This window comes from Spea bombifrons, chromosome 1 (genome assembly GCF_027358695.1).
Source record: "Spea bombifrons isolate aSpeBom1 chromosome 1, aSpeBom1.2.pri, whole genome shotgun sequence".
Taxonomy (NCBI): Eukaryota; Metazoa; Chordata; class Amphibia; order Anura; family Pelobatidae; genus Spea; species Spea bombifrons.
Genome location: NC_071087.1, coordinates 38415793 through 38435070, shown reverse-complemented (window position 1 = coordinate 38435070; position 19278 = coordinate 38415793). Strand labels below are relative to the sequence as shown.

Genomic DNA, 19278 nt, shown 5'->3' with positions numbered 1-19278 from the left:
TGGCAGCATGCTGGTACTTTTCTTCTAAAATGCTCATTCTCATGGTAGCAAGTAGCCATATTAGGCTGCCTCGTGGATATAAATTTACATGTTTTGTTCCTAGACAAAATACCATTTAGTCTATGACGGACATGCAGCTTTATCGTCTTTCCAGATAAAGCATTTTTAACTGTAAAAGCAAAGCTTTCCTTTTTAACGGAAGTCATGTGTATATAGTTAAACACACAAGGCCTCCACTTCGAGGGGACAAGATGTTTGCTGGTCACCCCAATAACCAATTGGAAGCCTCTACTGCACTATTAATTTGCCAACCATCCATCACATACTTGATGTCACAGAAAGAGTTAATGCTCTAGTTGGTTCCTGCAAAAATAACATAAAGGTTCCATATTACAGACTATCCGCATCATGACAACACTTAATCCAGAAGGTGAAATAAAACCACGAGTTGATTAATCTAATTGAAATTGTATGGTTACAGTTAAGGCAAGAAATAACGCCAGAGATATTTACTCAGACAAAATATGTAATGTGTAATGTTCAACCATCCCACACATGCATCGCCATTAGTTTCCCATGTTTTGTGGCTAAGATGGACCATAACATGACTTCTTAGGGTAAGCAGTCCTTACCAATCCAAATACCTCTGTCCCTGTTTGCTCCCCTGATGCTTATATTTTCTAGGAGTGTTTCACAGTTTATGTGTTTATTTTGGCCACATACTGCAAGGCAGCAACATGTAAAAATTACCAAAAGCAAAGTGACATTTTGGCACCTAATCTTTAATTTTTGGAATATTAAATTGTTATTTGCAATCTAGTGCAGTGTTTATGAAACAGAATTGAAAACACATTTTAAATAATATGAACACACATAGGAAACATAAACAGCAGTCACAAAACAATATTTGACAGCGTACTGATACGTTTCATCCAAAGCTAAATTGTTCGGTCAAGACTCAATCTGCATAATATCAATACAATCTCAAGACAGCAGAGCCTGCCCCTTCATATGTACAGTTTCATTTCATCCGCTCCTTTAACACTGAAATACAAATGTGTCAATAATCTTAAGAATTGTTCACCTGGAGCATGAAAAATAATTAGCTCCAGAGGGGTTCGAGAGTGTTTTTCTACTGGCTTTTAAAATACAACATTTTAACAGTTTGGCCAAACTCAGATCTTTAGGAATAATCATACCCTTTCTGAAATAGAATGATTTATAATTGTTATATGTAAACGTGGAAATTAAATTATTAAATTCTGCACAGATTTGCTGATATGTATGATTTTTTGCACAATTATACATAACTTATCTTCGCTCCCTGCTTGAAAAGGTAATAATGTAAGTACCAGTGATATATGGTTATCCATACAACCAGAGCATGCGTTCCATATTAACCAAAGGCCACTGGTGACATTGGTAACATAAAGTAATTAGCCATCCCACACTAATTAACACAGGCAAATACACTGCTGAAAACCAACTAACAAAGCCAACAAATAATATTTAAATGTACTGCCTAATCCCTGGAAACTCTTCAGTGCAGAGTATGGGGTTCACTGATGAATGCAAATGATACGTTGGCTTCTATTCACTAAAGGAAGAGTTGGAATGAACGTTTCCAGGGCAGTTGAGTTTCAGCTTCTTGGGTTTACTATGCATTATAAAGGTTCTGTTTTGCTTCTGATGCTTGGCTGGCCCTTTATAAGGTATAGTACAGGGGCGTCCAACCTGCAGCCCTCAAGCTGCTGCAGGACTACCTCTCCCATAATGCTCTTTCAGCTGAGGGGGATGGGAGATGTAGTCCTGCAGCAGCTGGAGGGCCGCAGGTTGACACCCCTGGTATAGTAAGATTTCTTCAAAGTCTCCTTGCATATTGAACCATGTATTCTTCGTGTTGGAGAAAGTTGGCAGTGTTTGCCCTTCATAATGACCTTCATAATGAATAGGAAAATGTATTTGAATACCAAAACTGAGGTATGTTAAAGCACTTTAATTTTATAACCCGGCTTCTATAGTGCGTTGGCTGAAAAACCTTGATTCAAGAACAAGCGTCCCTGCACAGTGACGCCAATATGACCCGATACCAGTAGCCGTGGCAGCTTTTTTCCCCAATTATATTATCTGCCCTATTGTTAATTTGGTTCAGACAGCCTTTGTAATTGGGGGGCACGAGGAAGGGGGAAACATCAGACTGGAAATTGATTACATAATGCTGGTGGTCCTGCCACTCCAAGAGAGCTTAGACACAGCTTTCATGATGTGAAATAGTTACTCTATGTTAAACTAAATATCTCCAAAATAGGTATATTGACTAGTAAACAAAAAAATACAAGCTATAGATAGGGATTTAGTTATGGTAAAAGCTGTGAGGGCAAAAGCCCCCCTTTAAGTATAGAATATAGGAACACTGTGTGTCTACCTGTGTTTGGGGAAAATGATGAAGCAAACTGTGCCATGCTGGAAAATGTGCCACAAGCTGTAACTCATGGAATACGTGTCTCGCGGGTATGATCGCTATAATAAGCTGACATCACTGAGCAAAGGGGAAACTAACCAGCTAAGATGCCACACATGCATTTTACAAAGTATCAGCAAATATGTCATATTTAGCTTGGTCTGTTCTTCGGCTGTAACAACATCGCTGTTGATAATGAACTTTTCATCTGACTGGTCATTTGCAGAGAATACCGTATTTGCTCGATTATAAGACGACCCTGATTATAAGACGACCCCCCAAATCTGAATATTAATTTAGGAAAAAAAGAAAAAGCCTGAATATAAGACGACCTTATAGGAAAAACGTTTTACCAGTAAATGTTAATTCATCTAAACTATTTTTTTTAATAAAAGCTATGATTGAGAAAAATATTTTGGTTTTATTTCCTTCTATTTTCCAACCTGCCCCCCCAGTTATGCACATCTGCCCCAGAAATGCCTTATACCCCCTATATGCCACCGGGCAAAGATATGCCTTTTAACCCTATATGCCACTGTGCCCCATGATATGCCTTTTGACCCCCTATGTGCCACTCTGCTTCCAGAAATGCCTTATACCCCTATATGTCACTCTGGCATTAAGGGGGTTAAAAGGCATATTATGGGGCAGAGTGGCATATAGGGAGGTTTAAGGCATTTCAGGAGGCAGAGAGGCGTATAGAGAGTTAAAAAGGCATTTCTGGAGGCAGAGTGGCATTAAGGGGGTTAAAAGGCATTTCACAGAGCACTCTGCCTCCAGAAATGCCTTATGCCCCCCATTTAACACTCCCCCGTCCCAACTTACCGGTGCTTCTGACTCCCCTGTCATGCAGCCAGGGCAGCGTGTAGATGTCTACGCGATTCGCGTAAACAACTTACGCTGCAGCCGGAAGGAGGTGTGGCTAGCAGCAGGGGTTGTCTGCGTCCATCGCGCAGACCTTCCCCGACTGTCAGAGAGAATTCCCCGCACCGGTACCGGTACTCTGATCTCTGACAGCCGGGGAAGGTCTGCGTGATGGACGCAGACAACCCCCGCTGCTAGCCACACCTCCTTCCGGCTGCAGTGTGTAGACATCTACACACTGCCCCGGCTACACACCGGGGACTCAGAAGCACCGGTAAGTGGGGGACGACGACGACAGGAGGATCCAGGTCCCCTGCAGCTGCGGGGGATCTGGATCTTAGTCTCATAGTCAGACCTATTTGAGGTCTGATTATAAGACGACCCCGATCATAAGACGAGGGGTATTTTTCAGAGCATTTGCTCTGAATAAAACCTCGTCTTATAATGGAGCAAATACGGTAATTAAATATCTGTGCTGTTACACGGGTTGTAGAATATATGACTTTTTGAACATAGAGCTGTTTGCTGTATTTCACTCATGTTGGATGGACATGCAGCAGTTTTGGTTTGGGCTTTGCAGGGGTAACAAGATTGGCTTGGTGGTAAAGGAGTTTGTCTCTGATGAGGTCACACAAGCGATCCTTGTAAGTGTTGTGAGAAGGTTGTCATCAGAAACAGAACAGACCATCCAAGTTTCTGCCAAAATAAACCTCAGATGTGCAAGAGTTTAAAGATGGTAGTCGGAGGCTTTTTCCAGAGCCCATAGCTCAGATGCACCAGCTGTTAGAGCATTAAAGCTCCATCTGTTTCAGAAGGGAGAGGTTTGACCCGAGTATTACTGATATCACCTACCAATTACATCAGAGCTATATGCTATTCTGAGGTGGCGAACTATCAATGACCCCCAGAGTGGTGTCAATGACGCTGTTAAAGGGGAACTAGATTCTGGCATAACTAAAATCTACCTAAAGCTTGTGCTGTTGTTGTTAATCTGTATGAATGGAGATGTTTAACTTTAAAATGAACCATAAGAAAGCTAAGAACAGCAGCAGTTTATGGCAGAACCAGCATTTTGTAATCAGTTTCCAATCTTAAAGTTCTTTCCCTTCTACTACCCCATCCCTACAAAGGCTGCCTGAACCATTCAACAACAATCAGCAATCTTAGAACCGGTCAGCGATCGGTTCATGAGAACAAATAATCATATAGGTCATTAACAGCCTTCTTTTCCCTTAAACAATTATCAAATCTCAGGCCATAGGAGAAAGGGTATGATTTTGTGGTGTTTGCCCCTATTCAGTTTGTATCTATTCATCTACAAAGAGTTCAAAAGAATTAGGCTTCCCGTGTCCTGCAGCTCAGAGAATATGAGCACATCTCCGTGATTTATACAGCATCTCCCCAAAGAAAGTTGCTGTTATAAAAAAAAGTTCCCTTTCTTGTGTATTCCAGGATTGTAAACACTGCTTTTATTCAGCGATCTACAAGCATAAAAAACAGCTTCAGACATGAAAAATGTTCCTGGTCCTGTAAATCCATTCAAGAAGCAGAATGAAATGTGCGGTATCCTTAAAAGAACCTCGCAGCATCATACTCTGAAATGAAATGTCAGTTTCCAGCCAACTGTCTGTATCTCTTAGAACTAGTATACTGAGAATCCTGCAAAACTACCTTGATGTAATAAAAAAGATGCTTATGTACTGAAGTGTAATACTTAAAGCTTCGCTGCAGCACCTGCTGATCTAACTGTGCCTACAAAAGGACTTTATTAAGTTTCTGCTGGCTCATAAGACACTTGTATGCAGTATCTTCCTTCACACCTTGTAGATCAATATATTAATATAAGTATTGTAATTATGCCTTGTTTTTCATTAATCAAACCCAACAAAATGAAAGCTAGAATTATACAGTTTTGGATAGAACATCAAGAAAACAAATACGCTACATGGGCAATATCATCTGAACAACATGAGAGAACAGAATGTGGCCGGTAATGACAAATATTTTAGAAACCTTACTGCTGGTGAGTTGTATGTTTAAAATATTGGACTTGAGACCAGTTACAATAATGAAATCCAGCTGTAGCAGTAGGTTAGTGACCCGTGTGTCAAGCAGCAAATACTCATTGGATTTCTGGTCGGGTAACTGTGAAACACTTTACTTATTAAAAAGATGTCATAAAAGCCCCCAATTCTTTTGATGCAAAAAATGCTGCCAAGTTTATTCACTGATCTCTCAAATCACCAGTACAAGAACGAGATGTCAAACATTCAGACCTAAAGAAAGGAATTTTCACTTAAAGCTATGAAAAGGGTTATTTACGGTAAGAACAATAAACATGTGGAATTCACTACCCACAGATGGTGCACAGGTTCAGTAAGTGCCTTTAAATATGGGCTAGATTATTTTTATGCATATACCATAAACAACCCTACTAAAGAATAATGCACATTAAATACTCAAAGATGTATAGAAACTGCAGCTCTACAGCTGTCCTCCTCTACCATGGTCTGACAATTCTTGCCACTGACTGGCTGATTAAGAGCAGCCAATCAGTGGCAGGAAAGCGCTCCCATTGAAATCAATGGTAGTGCTCTCAATGCATGCATTCCCCTATGTAAGTAATGGAGCTGACCAAAGGTAAGCAAGTCAGCAGCTGGAGAATGGGAAAGGGCAAATGCATATAAGGGGGTTCTGCTGCATTCTTCCTTGAAGAGGAAGGGGGAAGCACTAAAATGGAGCATGCAGCCTTCCCATGTATTAAAGTGCATATGATGGCTGGAGTGTCCCTTTAAGTTACTGTCCCTTGTCATGGTATGTATTCCTTATAGTATAAATCTGCTATAGGGGGTGTTCTTCCTCCTTCTGGCATGGGGCTGTAGAGTTTACCATTGGCGACTCTTCTACATGTACTGGCTACAGTGTACAAGTTAAATAGCAGTACCAGATCCATTTCAAACTATTCTGGGGCACAGCAGCTCTGCTACATGTTTGCAGAGCAGATAAATGTCACAATTATTACTGGAAATGTATACTGAATAAAGTTTTAAAAGGAAACATGAAATCAGGCACCAGTTTTAAATTAATTTGTATTGTTTTTGTGGATCAGTGCTACATAGCAGATACTACAGTATAATTGAACAGAACCTGGACAAAAAAATCCTCTTTGCATCAAAGTGAATTTAAAAATAATTACAGGGCGTATAATATACATAGAACCAGGAACAAATAAGTTTCAATATCTGTGAATATTTAAAAGCTCATGTATCTTTAATCCGATCCATTATGACGTTCCATGCAGTCATGAAATAGGCGGGCTTTGAAATCTATAGTGACATCATGAAACTTCATGTTTCCAATAGTGGTGTTCACATTCATGCATCATTCAATCATGGTCGACCAAACCTATAAAAAAAATGAAAAAAAAACCCATCCAGGTTTTCCGGTACAAAATACCCTTAGTAACGAAAGGGTTACAGGGAAAGCATAGTGTAATTCTCAGATCAATGTAATTTTCAGTTTACAAATATATCGATTTGACATTTGTATTCTTCCTAAATTGCTTGATTAGATCTCTTACCGCTTTCATTCTACTAAGAAACCCTATTATTCAGCTGTAGATGTTTAAATCTGTACATAAACATTAGATAATCTTTAATAATATTAACTGCTATTAAAAGTGAGTTATGTTTGAAATACACAGATGTGTATTCGCGACGGGCATCCTATTGTTTTAACGATGTAAAATTCATCGCCCTATGCTTTAGCATTGGAACGTTTCCTGATCACACTTTTAGACGTTCCAGATAACAGGTGGCATCTTGCTTTCTCTTGCCCAGAATTTCAGTGCTACTGATGTGCAATGACTGACATGTTCTTAGTTTAAAATATGAGAATCATAAAAAATACACACAATCAAAAATATAAACAAGATGCTTTGTGTAGCTTTGTTTCAGCAAGTAGCAATTCAGAGGAGAGTGGAAAGCACTGTCCTAGTACGCATGAAAGGAAAAAAAAACCTGAAAAGGACTCATTAGTACAGTCCCTTAGGCCAACCATATTTTACAGCACTGTAGTGTTTTGAAAGAAAAGCTTTTACACTGTTCCAAATTCAGGTCAGGTCTGTGTTCTAACAGCAGACTAAAGATGAAGTATTTGCCTCATCCCTGGGACAGACCCATCCTACTAATGGAGGGTTGACGAGGGGTGTGGGGGCAACTGCCCACCAGACTGCTCCAAACAATTTATACGAAGACTGGATTCTTTCGGAGCTCTATTATTTCTGAACTTGCTTCTGGGTGAAATTCTACCAGCCCTCCCATAATCATGCTCTAGATATCTTGTTTTTAAATGGAATAGGTGTGTGCTCAGCTGGTCAGATCTGTACGTTCTAGGTCAGGGGTGTCCAACCTGCAGCCCTCCAGCTGCTGCAGGACAACATCTCCCATACTCATCAGCCAGGCCCTTAGCTGAGCATTATGGGAGATGTAGTCCTGCAGCAGCTGGAGGGCCGCAGGTTGGACACCCCTGTTCTAGGTTCAATGCAAGAGACCTGTGTTCTACTACTCAATGGGTCAGATCTGTGTTATCCAGATGCTGGGCCATGTATTTGTTGTGTCAGCAGGGCGCACCTGTCTTGGTACAGATATGTTGTAAATTGGCCAGGAAGAGTGCCACATGAAAATAACCTCACTGTGGGCTCTCATCTCCCTCTTGTTACTCATTACCACGACTTTGTTCCTAATGTAGCTATTTTTGTGTGTGACGTACGCAAAACTGTGGAGGTGGGAGCTGTTCCTGCTAAAATGTTTCTCTGTTACGATGCTTGCTCTTTTTTCTCTGGAATATTGCTTCATTCTGCATCTCAAGAGCATTGTGGCACCTGCACATCCCCAACCTTAAGCATTTGCCTTTATTGTAATAAAATAGACAAGTGTTCAATGTAAACGGAAAGTACCTTTATTCATGCTTGCCAGTCTAAATCTCCTGTCATCTGAAGATGTTAAATCATGTTCAATAATTAACAATGTGTTGCCTTTTGACCATAATTTATTGGAACCTGCCCGCTGCCCATATTTGTTTTGGTGGAAATAGAGACTACCAATATGCCATTCTCCTTCCTCTTACAAAGGCTGCCCTAATCAACAACAATCAGCAACGTAACAAAAGGGGAGACAAAACTTAATGGGGATGAATATTCATGCAGATTCTGAGAATGTTAAATTAAGATAATTGCTCATATGGCATGCACATACAGTGGGTTTCTAATACCTAGATATTCTTGAACTTAATCTATAAACAGCATCACATAGGTTAAGTTTATCAAACGGCAAACAGTAGGATTTGGGAAAGTGATAAATCTGGTTCATTCTGACTACTATAATATGTAAATGCCATTACACAGGTGTACTGAACTGTAAAATGTAGGATGTGAGAAAATTAAAACGGCATGTTTAAGCGCTTTATTCTTCTATGTCTGGTTATCAACCAACTAGGAATGTATGGATTTTTTCTCCGTAATGGCTGTTTTAACTGACCAGGTTAAACGTAGTCCTCTGAGTGCTCTGTATAAAAAAACAAACTCTGGATTACTCTGGTTTACCTGTGCACATGTTTCTGGACTCGTCAACTAGGAATTTAGCCTGTGATAATTTATAAGCATGTGCTCTGTCATAAACCAGAGGTACTAATGACAATTAGAATTGTTTCAGTCACACAACTTGATCTTAATTGGAAATATTTGGTTCATGCTGATATGTTCAAACAACTTCACCATATTCTGATTTTGTGCTGGCAATTAGAGCCATTAAGTCAGCAGACAGACAGCAGGTTATTATTTTGCGATTTGACAAAGCAAACCTTCTTCTGCATCTATGTGACAGCACCATAATTAAACCTAATCAAACACAATTTCTGTTAGGTGTTGCATGTTTTGCTGTTATGCTTCATTGGATAAAGGGTTCTGCTTGCTAGAAGAATGTGGAACATCTATGGAACAGAGGTTCTAACATTCAAAAGTTGTTTGTTGACCAATACCTTCCTCTAACAATACCATGCATAGATACTTTGAAACTGAAAAACCATACAAAAAACATTTTAAAAGAGATTTTTTTAAAATGAAGTACTTAAAAAATATACGTAGTGACAAGATCCAGTTCCTGTACAATATCTTTTTAGAAACTGTCTATATAGGAATTTTACCTAACACTTAACATTAAATGGAAAAACAAACAAAAAGGAGATCAAAGTAAAAAAAAAAAACAAAAAAAACAATACAACTCAAAAAGAAAGAATGGTCTGTCTGTGTATACCATATACCCCATAGATAAAGATAAGTAAATGTGTACCTACAGGAACTCTCATTTTTTTATATAGCAACCCAACATTTGTCTTGAGCATCAAAAGAGAGAGCTCACATTTATTATTATGAAGCTTATTATAGGAGATCAGATCCAACTTATTAGTCTTACTTCACAACTGTAGGACTAATAGAGTTAAGACTAAAATGGACAGGCCAAAAAAACAGTAGACCGGTCATACATAGTTTTTGCCACATCTGAGGGTAAGAGCCCACACTAGTACTGGTTAAAGGTCAAAATTAAAATGGTAGAAAATATATGTGCCACCAGCTGTTTCTTTGTCCTTTCAATGTTCTGATTGCTATAAAAGGTTGGAGGAGCTCAGTTACAGCTATATACAAACAGTGTGTGTGTGTGTGTGTGTGTGTGTATGTACTCCGCTTCATATGTAAACCCCTGCAGCTCAAAAAACCCAAAAAACAGGTCCAAAGTGACCACTCAGTCTGCAAAGGTACATCCCCTGCCCTGGAGACTCCATTTCTGCAAATTGATCAGTGCCTTCATCAAAGCTATATTCATATTCATTATATACTGAGCCAGGCATTGACAGTCGTACAGCACAACTCCCATCAGTGTATACTGAGCCAGGCACTAAAGGTGGTAACCTTAACATTCACCACTATATATTGAGCCAGGCACTGACAGTGATACATCACAATTCCCATCACTTTATACAGAGCCAGATATTCATGGTGGTACAGCATAACTCCCATCACTGTACACACAAGCAGTGGCAACGTTTCCCCTAGAAGTGTTTATCAAGGGTCTTGTTGGAGCCAGCTTGTGCACTGACCAGTAGGTTCTACTGACCATTGCTACTATTGTATGTACTGAACCAGGCACTGACAATGGTACACCATATCTCCCGTCATTATATACTTTGCCAGACACTGATGGTAGTACAGCATAACTCACACTCTTTCAATGTCTCCCTACCTTTCTCGTCTCCCTGTGGGGATTTGACATCATGTCCCTACGCTCAGAAAAATCCATGATCTCCCCAAACGGCCCTGCTCCTCCAGTGAGTATGTGTGCTAAACTCACCTCACTTCTGTATGTGTTCTAAACTTCTTGCAGCCGAAGGTGGTGATGTGCTGCTACCAGTAAACTGCAGCTTTTCATTAATGTACATACTTTATACTTTATTTCCTTACAGGTTAAAGCATTACAAAGTTGATTGGTGGGGCTGTATGGGGCATTGGTTTGTCTTTTTATATAAATAATTAAACCCTCTGTTTTCAACAATGCTAGGAATGACCCCATCAAAAAAATTGTAGATAATGTTGAAATGGTTTACAGGGAAGTTCTAGCAAGTGCCAGCCCTCGACTGATGGTTTAACGGACAAAGGTGTTTCAATGCCTGCATAGCGTTAGACCACATTACAGTTGCAATAGAGTGCACGTTAATATCTCACTGAAAGGGTTATACACAATGTGATGTGTTTTGGAAAATACTTAGAAACTAAAACTTGGAGCTTTGCTTTAAGACACCTTGAATCCTCTGAGTAAGACTATGGGATTAATGTATTCCTCTGTATTAAAATGCAGTAGTGTTTGCAGATGTTCCCCTAATCTAGGACAGATGGCAACCTTGTCTAACACTTAAGAGGCCAATCAAGTGGTTATGGATCATATCTAATAAAAAACCGGATCAGGTTAGTGGAGGCTTATAACACAGAATTTGATGGTAGATAAGAACGATTTGGCCCACGTAGTCTGCCTCGTCTTGTCTTATATACAAGATTGCTTTATGTCTATCCATGTATATTTAAATTCCTTCACTGTATTAACCTCTTCCAATCCTGCTGACTGTTCCACTTATCTGTTAACATGTCTTTTTTAGCAGGATGACATGAGAATACTTGGGAACTCTCTGGGTTTGGCCCGAAGTGCAGCTTCTCCAGGTCACAGAAGCAAAGTTTAGACATGCCCACTCCACTACCCCCCATACAAATTTAAGCTATCCAGGGACTTATATACAGTTAGCCCTGCCATGTACACCGCTAGCCCCTACTCCTCAACAAGCCTGGCATCATACATGCTCTCCCTGCCATTTTCTCATTTCTTCAATGTAATTGAATAATCTTCATAAAACATGGTGTTTTTTTACTTTCACTATTTCACTTTTCTAAGGATCTCTTAAACATATACATGCATTTCTTTCACTCAATGAGGCAATAGTGTATTCGGATAACACATTTCTATAAGTGTCAAAAACACCCCACTTAACTGGTAGCCAAAGAAGTGGATGAGGCAATGCCTGGCCATAACATTGACAGTGATGTTGGTTTGACATTTGGAAGGTAAGTGGATGCAGACATTTGGAAAGGAGGAGGGCAGATGCAGAAGGTATGTGGAGGTAGAAGAAGAAGTAGACGCTGAGTCAGCCCCCAGGCAGGCACACAGCTCTTTAGCTGAGTAAATGAGAGGCCATGGGAGGGCTCTCAGTGGGTCCTGCCGTGATTGATTCCACTAATGACAGGGCTTTGTGACTTTTCACTAGCAAGTAATAGATGGCTGAATGGTTTGAGCAAAAAGCTTGCTGTGCAAATAAATGACTAATGATTTGCAAGCAAGCCCCTCACCCAGTCCCTGTGATATTCCCTTTCCGCCCCCTCCTTTGCACAGGACAATGCTGCTGGTGCTATCTGTTAACACTCAGCCTGTATTTCACATCTCTGTTATCTCCAGCCCACAGAAAAAAAAGGATTGCTTCTGAGAGTACTAGTGTTCTTTCATTCTGAGATAAAGCTCTTTTCACCCGTCAACAGATACGCATACAGTTTATTAAAGTATAATATTAACAGTGGTCCCCACTTAAAGCCTTGAAAAACATGTATTTTTTTTATTTTTATAAATTGACTTTACACTCTCATCATCTTTAACACATCTATCACTGAGCAATTTTTCTGTAATTTTCCTGAAGCTGCTATTATATGCTGTGAAGACATGTCACTGGTGTTCACTATACAAAGTGTTCTTCAACTGAGAGGAGGTACTTTAAAAAAGTACAGAAAACAGGGCGGTCCTTCTGTCTTACGCCCAATGTCTATGCATCATTGAGAGAACCAGAGAGCTGGAATATGACATCATATTTTAGCATTCTGCATTACTAAGTGATGTAAAGACCACAAGCCTTAGGGAGAAAGGTGCAATAGGTGGCACTGCAAGGACCTCATAAATGGGGGACCTGGGGTAGGAGCTTTCTTGCCCCTCTATAAAGGGCAAGCCTGACAAAAAAACATACTACTTACCCAGCATTTGGAATTACACTAGACAGGACAAAATTAAAGAGGACCTGTCAACGAATCACCTTGTAGGATCATGATATCAATCTACTTAAACTAATAGTTTAGTTATTTAAAAGACCTCTGGGGACTGTTTACCAATGTTAAGTCTAGCTGTACGTTGGCTATTATGGAGTGTTATCCTATCACTACTTACCTTTAGTGTCAAATAATTACAAACTAAAATCAAGTAATCCCTGAGAAACTATAAAAAAGTAGTTACTATAAAATTTGCTAAATGTAGGACATGGGGCATGGCATGGGGAAAAACTGTTTCTCTCTATATAATTAGTTTTAAAGTTTTATATTTTGCAGACTAGGCGGAACAGAATCTTTAAAGTATTAAGTGTAAATTAACTAGATTTTAATGGCGAAAAACGTATCCACTCAATTCTACTAATTTTCTCCATTCTTTAGTGCAGAAATATGAAGAAAACGGATAAAACTCCAATATGTGTGTAAAAAAAGGAAAACTGTTTCACATGTTGAGTTACAGATATAAATCGTTATCCATCATGCATCAAATTATATCACTTGGCGGTAAAATGATATTCACAGTAAGCTTGAACATAGTTCTACGAAATCTGAGAAAAATCTCACCAATGATTTGATCACCATGAACTCTAATGAAGATTACTATAGGAAAAGGACAGATTGGATATTGGACTGGTTGCTATGGTGACTGGTCCACTATTATCTTTTTGCTCTTTCTATATAACCCACACTGTACCTAGAAATGTAAACCCAGAACAACATTTTTAGTTCTACTCAATATATGTATTAGGTACAATATGGGTTCCTAGCTATAACCACACTATAGAGAGCATTGTGCAAAGTATCACTGGTAAATGTTTTTCTTCAATTTACAAAAGAATCCAGAAAAAGGGTGCCTGATTAATACTGACTTTGCTTTAACATAATTAAGCCTAATTAAACCAATGGTATTTGTTCAACATGAAAACCAAATCTGACACTCAGCACTACTTGTACGGTAAACAATTGTAATGCCGGTTCATCACTTCTATAGCTCTGCACCTGTAGGATATAATAAGAAGTACAGAAGAATTAACTATCCAACAAACTGTCCTGCTAGACTCTGAACAAGTTTCCTTACTTTTTTTCCCTAACCTTGGCTGTTGCAGACTGTGACCCCCTATGTAATATATACCTCTAGGTGCTAACAATTGTTTTTTAGACCTGCATATGGCAGGAAAATGGTTTGTAATGTATAAAGGCATACTTGTATCAATGCCTCTGTCTGCTCTTCTCTGTAGATACACAAAGTGTTGGGATGTTCGCAAAGACCAAGTTAACCAATTAACATTTCCAAGAAAAAGGAGTACAGGGAGCATACATATCATATGAGAAACAATCACTGTTTAACCAGATTCACAGTTAATATTTAAACAGAGTAGAAAATGAAAATAATATCACACTTCCACAAAGTGTTGGTATTATTAAGTATATTTAAAGCAGAGGGCAATTAAATATTTTAAAAATCCCACAAGACTGATCAGACCTTAATATCCAGTATACCAGTAACCCTCTAAGTGCCAACATATTCATCAGACCTCTGCAAAGCCATTAGATATTAATATAACAGTGGTGAAAACATAATAGACATACCGTATATCTGAGCAGACTGTACACATTCACGAGTCCTACATAAACAGTAACGTACAAACGCAAACTCACTGATTGAACTATCCTTTGTAATGAATTAGTAGACTGTAGTAACAAGGGTTAAATGTTTAATCTTGAATGGAAGAGATATGTATCTGAGCCACACTGTCTATCATTAAGACTGCTGCACTATCCCAAATTGCATAGCTATATGGCAAGATAATTTATAGGCATTTCTCCCTCTCTCTTATTCTGCTCAATTCTTACCTTTTTATAGTACTCTCGTGTTCTCCAGCCAACTTTGTTAATTGCAAGATGGCAAGCTTGCTCGGGATTGGGAGCAGTAAGGCAATGTTTTCATAATATGTTTTGTGACCAGGGGCATAACTAGAAACCATAGGACCTTGGTGCAAATTGCTCCGGGGACCAAGTGGCATAAAAAGTCTTGATAAAGCAGTGCACCCCAGTCACACTTCTAACACCTCCTAATACAAAAATGGAACTCTTCAGCCATTTGAAATGTGGGAGGTATGTAGATCTATGGAATAACTTTTTTAGCTGATGAGGCAAGTTTACTGTGGCAAGACTAGAGCCAGTCTAGAGCAAATCACTACATTTGGAGCAATTAATAGGAAAAATCTTACTTCTTTACTTAATTAAATTGCTCCAGTTTCAATGGAACAGCATGCCAATTCTTAGATTTATGTAAGTGAAACCAGTACACTGTATACAACACCAGACATAAAAGTTACCATGCACCCAACAAACAAGTACATAATACAGTCTCAAATTATTACTACTGTTGAACAAATGCAAGTAGATTGAAATTGGTAAAATTACTAAATTTGTGATTATTTGTGAATTTGGGATTATTTTTTGCCTCGGCTCCATGTATAAGCATGTTTTAGCAGGCACACTAACACTGCATAGCACCAGCTGATTTTATTAATGTAATCATAGTGCCATCATGTTTATTAAAATAGCTGTTTGTTGTACACGTTGCTATTACTCATTATTATCACTGTCAGAAAATACCAGATCCCATTTAGTTATTTACAGCCTAAAATGGGAGCCCAGAAAGCAACATATTAACAAGGTGAGTAAATTCAAGAAATGTAATGGTGAATAAAACTGTGGAATGGGCCAAATAATAGGACATCTATACAAAACAGTTTTTTTTGCTTAAGTATTACAGTTTCTAGCTGGAATGTTGTGCATTTTTCTAGAAAGTAAAAGAGAGAGAAAAAAGAAAGAGTGGGAGAAAAAGAGAAACACAAAAAGGGAGAGGAAGGATGAGAAGAACACAAAAGAAAGAGATGGAAGGAAAGAGGAACAAGAAAGAAAGAGAGGGATGGAGATAATAACATAAAAGAAAGAGAGGGAGGGAGAGACAGAAATAGGGTGGGACTGCCTTATTAACATTAACATATTGGGCAGTGATGATTATTCATTGACGTCACATACCCCATGATGTTTTTGCTGTGATCCATAAAGGATGTAAATAGGGTAATCGCTTACACTTTGATGTCAGCAAGCAGATATTTGGAGTTTCAGCACTAAGTTCACTAGTGATGGTGTTCCCAAGTGGGTTTTTATGTGTCATAAGGTATTGATGAATAATCCCATAGGAAGGACATTTTACTTTTCACCCAGCTCTATTGCCTTGATCAATAATGTATAAAACAATGGCTGTTTTCATAATTATCAGGCATCTCCTTCCATGCTTCGGTCAGGCACACCACTAGGGTCTTCTTCATCCACTGCCGGTGGCTCGGTTCAGCACCAACCATATTACATAGGAAAACTTTGCAGGGCAAAAGAAGGCTGGGGCAGAAGTCATCTAAAACATCCTCTAATTTCTATCATCTACTCTGGACAGTCCGGGACCGAACCTTGAGGTCTAGCTTTCCATAACCATATCCAATACAGTAGTTATATATATGTGTACAAGGATAATTATATTTGTCTGAGGAAGTGGGATCCATAGGTAGTTCTTGATTGAATAATGTTTTGTTCAGCTGAACAGGACAGCTCCTATAAATACAGATTTTACTCACATACCAACTGAAGGACAGAGAAGATTTTGTTCTAGTAACAAAATAAACTCAAGGCACAGAAAGTACCTAGGAACACACAGGGAAACAAGTCAAACTGAGGGAACTGGGACTTGATAAACTATTCCCCGACGCCCTCTGGGAAATGCATTTGTTTCAAGCGTGGGATGCGTAAGCTATAGTAATAATCGTAAATAGGATAAATATCACATCTAACTGGTTCTTCCTCTACAAATGTTTCACTTTATTTCATTATAGCTTCAACATGTGACAGCTTCGTGTAAAGAGAGTCTGCTGCCAGCTCTTCCATAACTATACCTGGTTTCCTGGTCTATTCTGCGGCTCGGAAATCAATACAGTGAAATGTCAGCATTTTCCCCATATTGCAAAACATTTTATTTAAAGGAACACCCCTGTTTTCATGTTAAATGTACGACCTCCAGTGCATTTTACTGCGTGCAAATAGATGCAAGTATTCTTTAGTCATTGGTGTGCTTCTGTATCAATTAACTCCTTTCCCAGCTGTCTGAAATAAACCAGTGCAACATGCTTCATATGTATGCTATCTGAACACTGATGTTTCGCTTAAATACATATGATCGGTTGCTGCTTTAATGGGAGTCCTACGAAGCATATGCAAAAAGTTTACATACTAATGCTTAATGGATTCACAAGAGGCAGCTGAGTGATGATTTAAAGGAGTCCAATACAAAGTTACCTCCTTCACCCAGACCCCATTTGCTAAAACATTATTAGGAAACATATGTGGTCATTAGGCCTAAGGGCTTGCTCTAGGGTATTGTGCTGGTAGAGGTGCCCCCTCCAGGTTTAGCAGGCATTAAGAAACCTAAGAAAGAATCACTCAAAGGGCTGCATCCACCTCATGTGCTTTACAATATAACGCACCCACAGCTTTCCGGATAGAGGCAACAGTAACAGCAAGCTTCTCGCTAATGTATATTTAAACATTGACCTTTAAAATTAGAATATATTTCTTATACTCACTCTCACCTACTTTACCAGCACATGCTAATTCAATTTTATTGTCTCCTCTTTACAGCCCAGTGTACTGTGTCGCAGAATTTATTGGCTTGTCTCTAAACTAATAACAACATGCTGGATCACATATGGCCTGCTTACTGTAGCTCAGTCTGGCACCGTGACTCTGTATAAAACACTTTGTCATCAAGTAAATACTTACTGCCCTGAAGAATCAGAGAAAGAACTCCTGCTGATCAACCGAGACCCCAGTAGCACCACAATTTCCAGACCTTTAATCATCACTCTCTAACGCTCTATGTCATTATAAAGTGTACTGCTGACTTCTGGTTCTTCATACACCGAGGCTACAGCTAGGTCACAGGATCCACGGACCTCTGATTTGAGCGAGACCTGACCAAACACCTATTTGTACCATGTGTCTGATTAAATGTGATCATTTTTCACTGCTCTGCTCTGTTTGTATATAACCCCAAACAGGTTATGGGTTGCCGTCGCCACGTTATTAATGTTACCTTTTTTTGCAGTACAGAAAAGCATGAAAAGTTGCATTGATACTTTTCTAAAGCTCTTGTTTTTAATCTTTTAATTTTTAAGTCAATGCTACAGTTCGAGTAATTTTGGTACTGGGCTCTTTATCTACTCACTACTTATGCCAAGGTCATAGCGTCTCATATTGGCATGTACTAAGTTACGCTTACAAAACTGCCCTAAAAATGTATATTTACAGGCACAAGCTAATCAGTATCTGAAGCAAGTTCCTACTTGCTTGAAATCGCACACGGCATCTTCTCACTACATGTGGGGTTGAAGTTAATTGTAATGAGGTGTGGTCCCTTTACTAGAGAGCTCAACCGGCGTTCTTGTATGACATCATTGTTTTAATTGGGTTCCTTCATCTAATAATCTATGGCTACACTATGAAAAATATAGACATTTTTTGTCCAGAAATGAAATACATTTATATCATGAATCACATAAATTGATATTTCTGTATTGGACTCAAATAATACTGAATCTTGAGCTGCCTTTCATGGAGCTATTGTTTTTTATGGATGAAATGAACACATATTGCAATACTGGAAGTTTCCTATAAAGCAATACTGAGCAGTCATGAAGCTTCCACATAGACTTCAGAGACTACAACACCCCAGCCATGCTCTGGATGGTATGAAGTGTACTCCAGTGGAAACCTTGCAAATACAAAGGCTCAAGTCTACCTAAGTCAGTACACCATGCAGAGCAATTTAGCATAAAATATGGATGGCATAGAAATAGTTTTCTTTTTGGTTTTAGGGTTAAGTAGAGTCTTTAATGTTACTATCTGATGACAACCAAAGAGTGGTGAACTACATTTAAAGCTCCGAGGAAACAGCCATAACACTCCATCTAGCTCTTCACTGGTAGCTTCTTACTTCAACGCATAAGCTGACATAGTCGTGGTATCCCAAAACCGAACATTAGCTCTCTTGAAGGGTAACTTCCACCAACTATTGGTTACTACCATCTCATTAAACTATACTGGGCTGTTTTCTTTTTTAAAAAGTTCTAGCATCTACATAATATAATGTTTTAGGCAGCAGCCTTCAACCAAACATCCTGATTCCTTATGCCCTGCGGTGAATAAAAGA

The 19278-nt window shown here is 39.0% G+C and overlaps 1 protein-coding gene across 2 annotated transcripts in view; it reads right to left on the bottom strand.

Moving 5' to 3' along the window:
- MAML3 (mastermind like transcriptional coactivator 3) overlaps nt 1-19278 on the bottom strand; it is a 149885-nt gene that overhangs the window by 73011 nt on the left and 57596 nt on the right. The window lies entirely within an intron of this gene.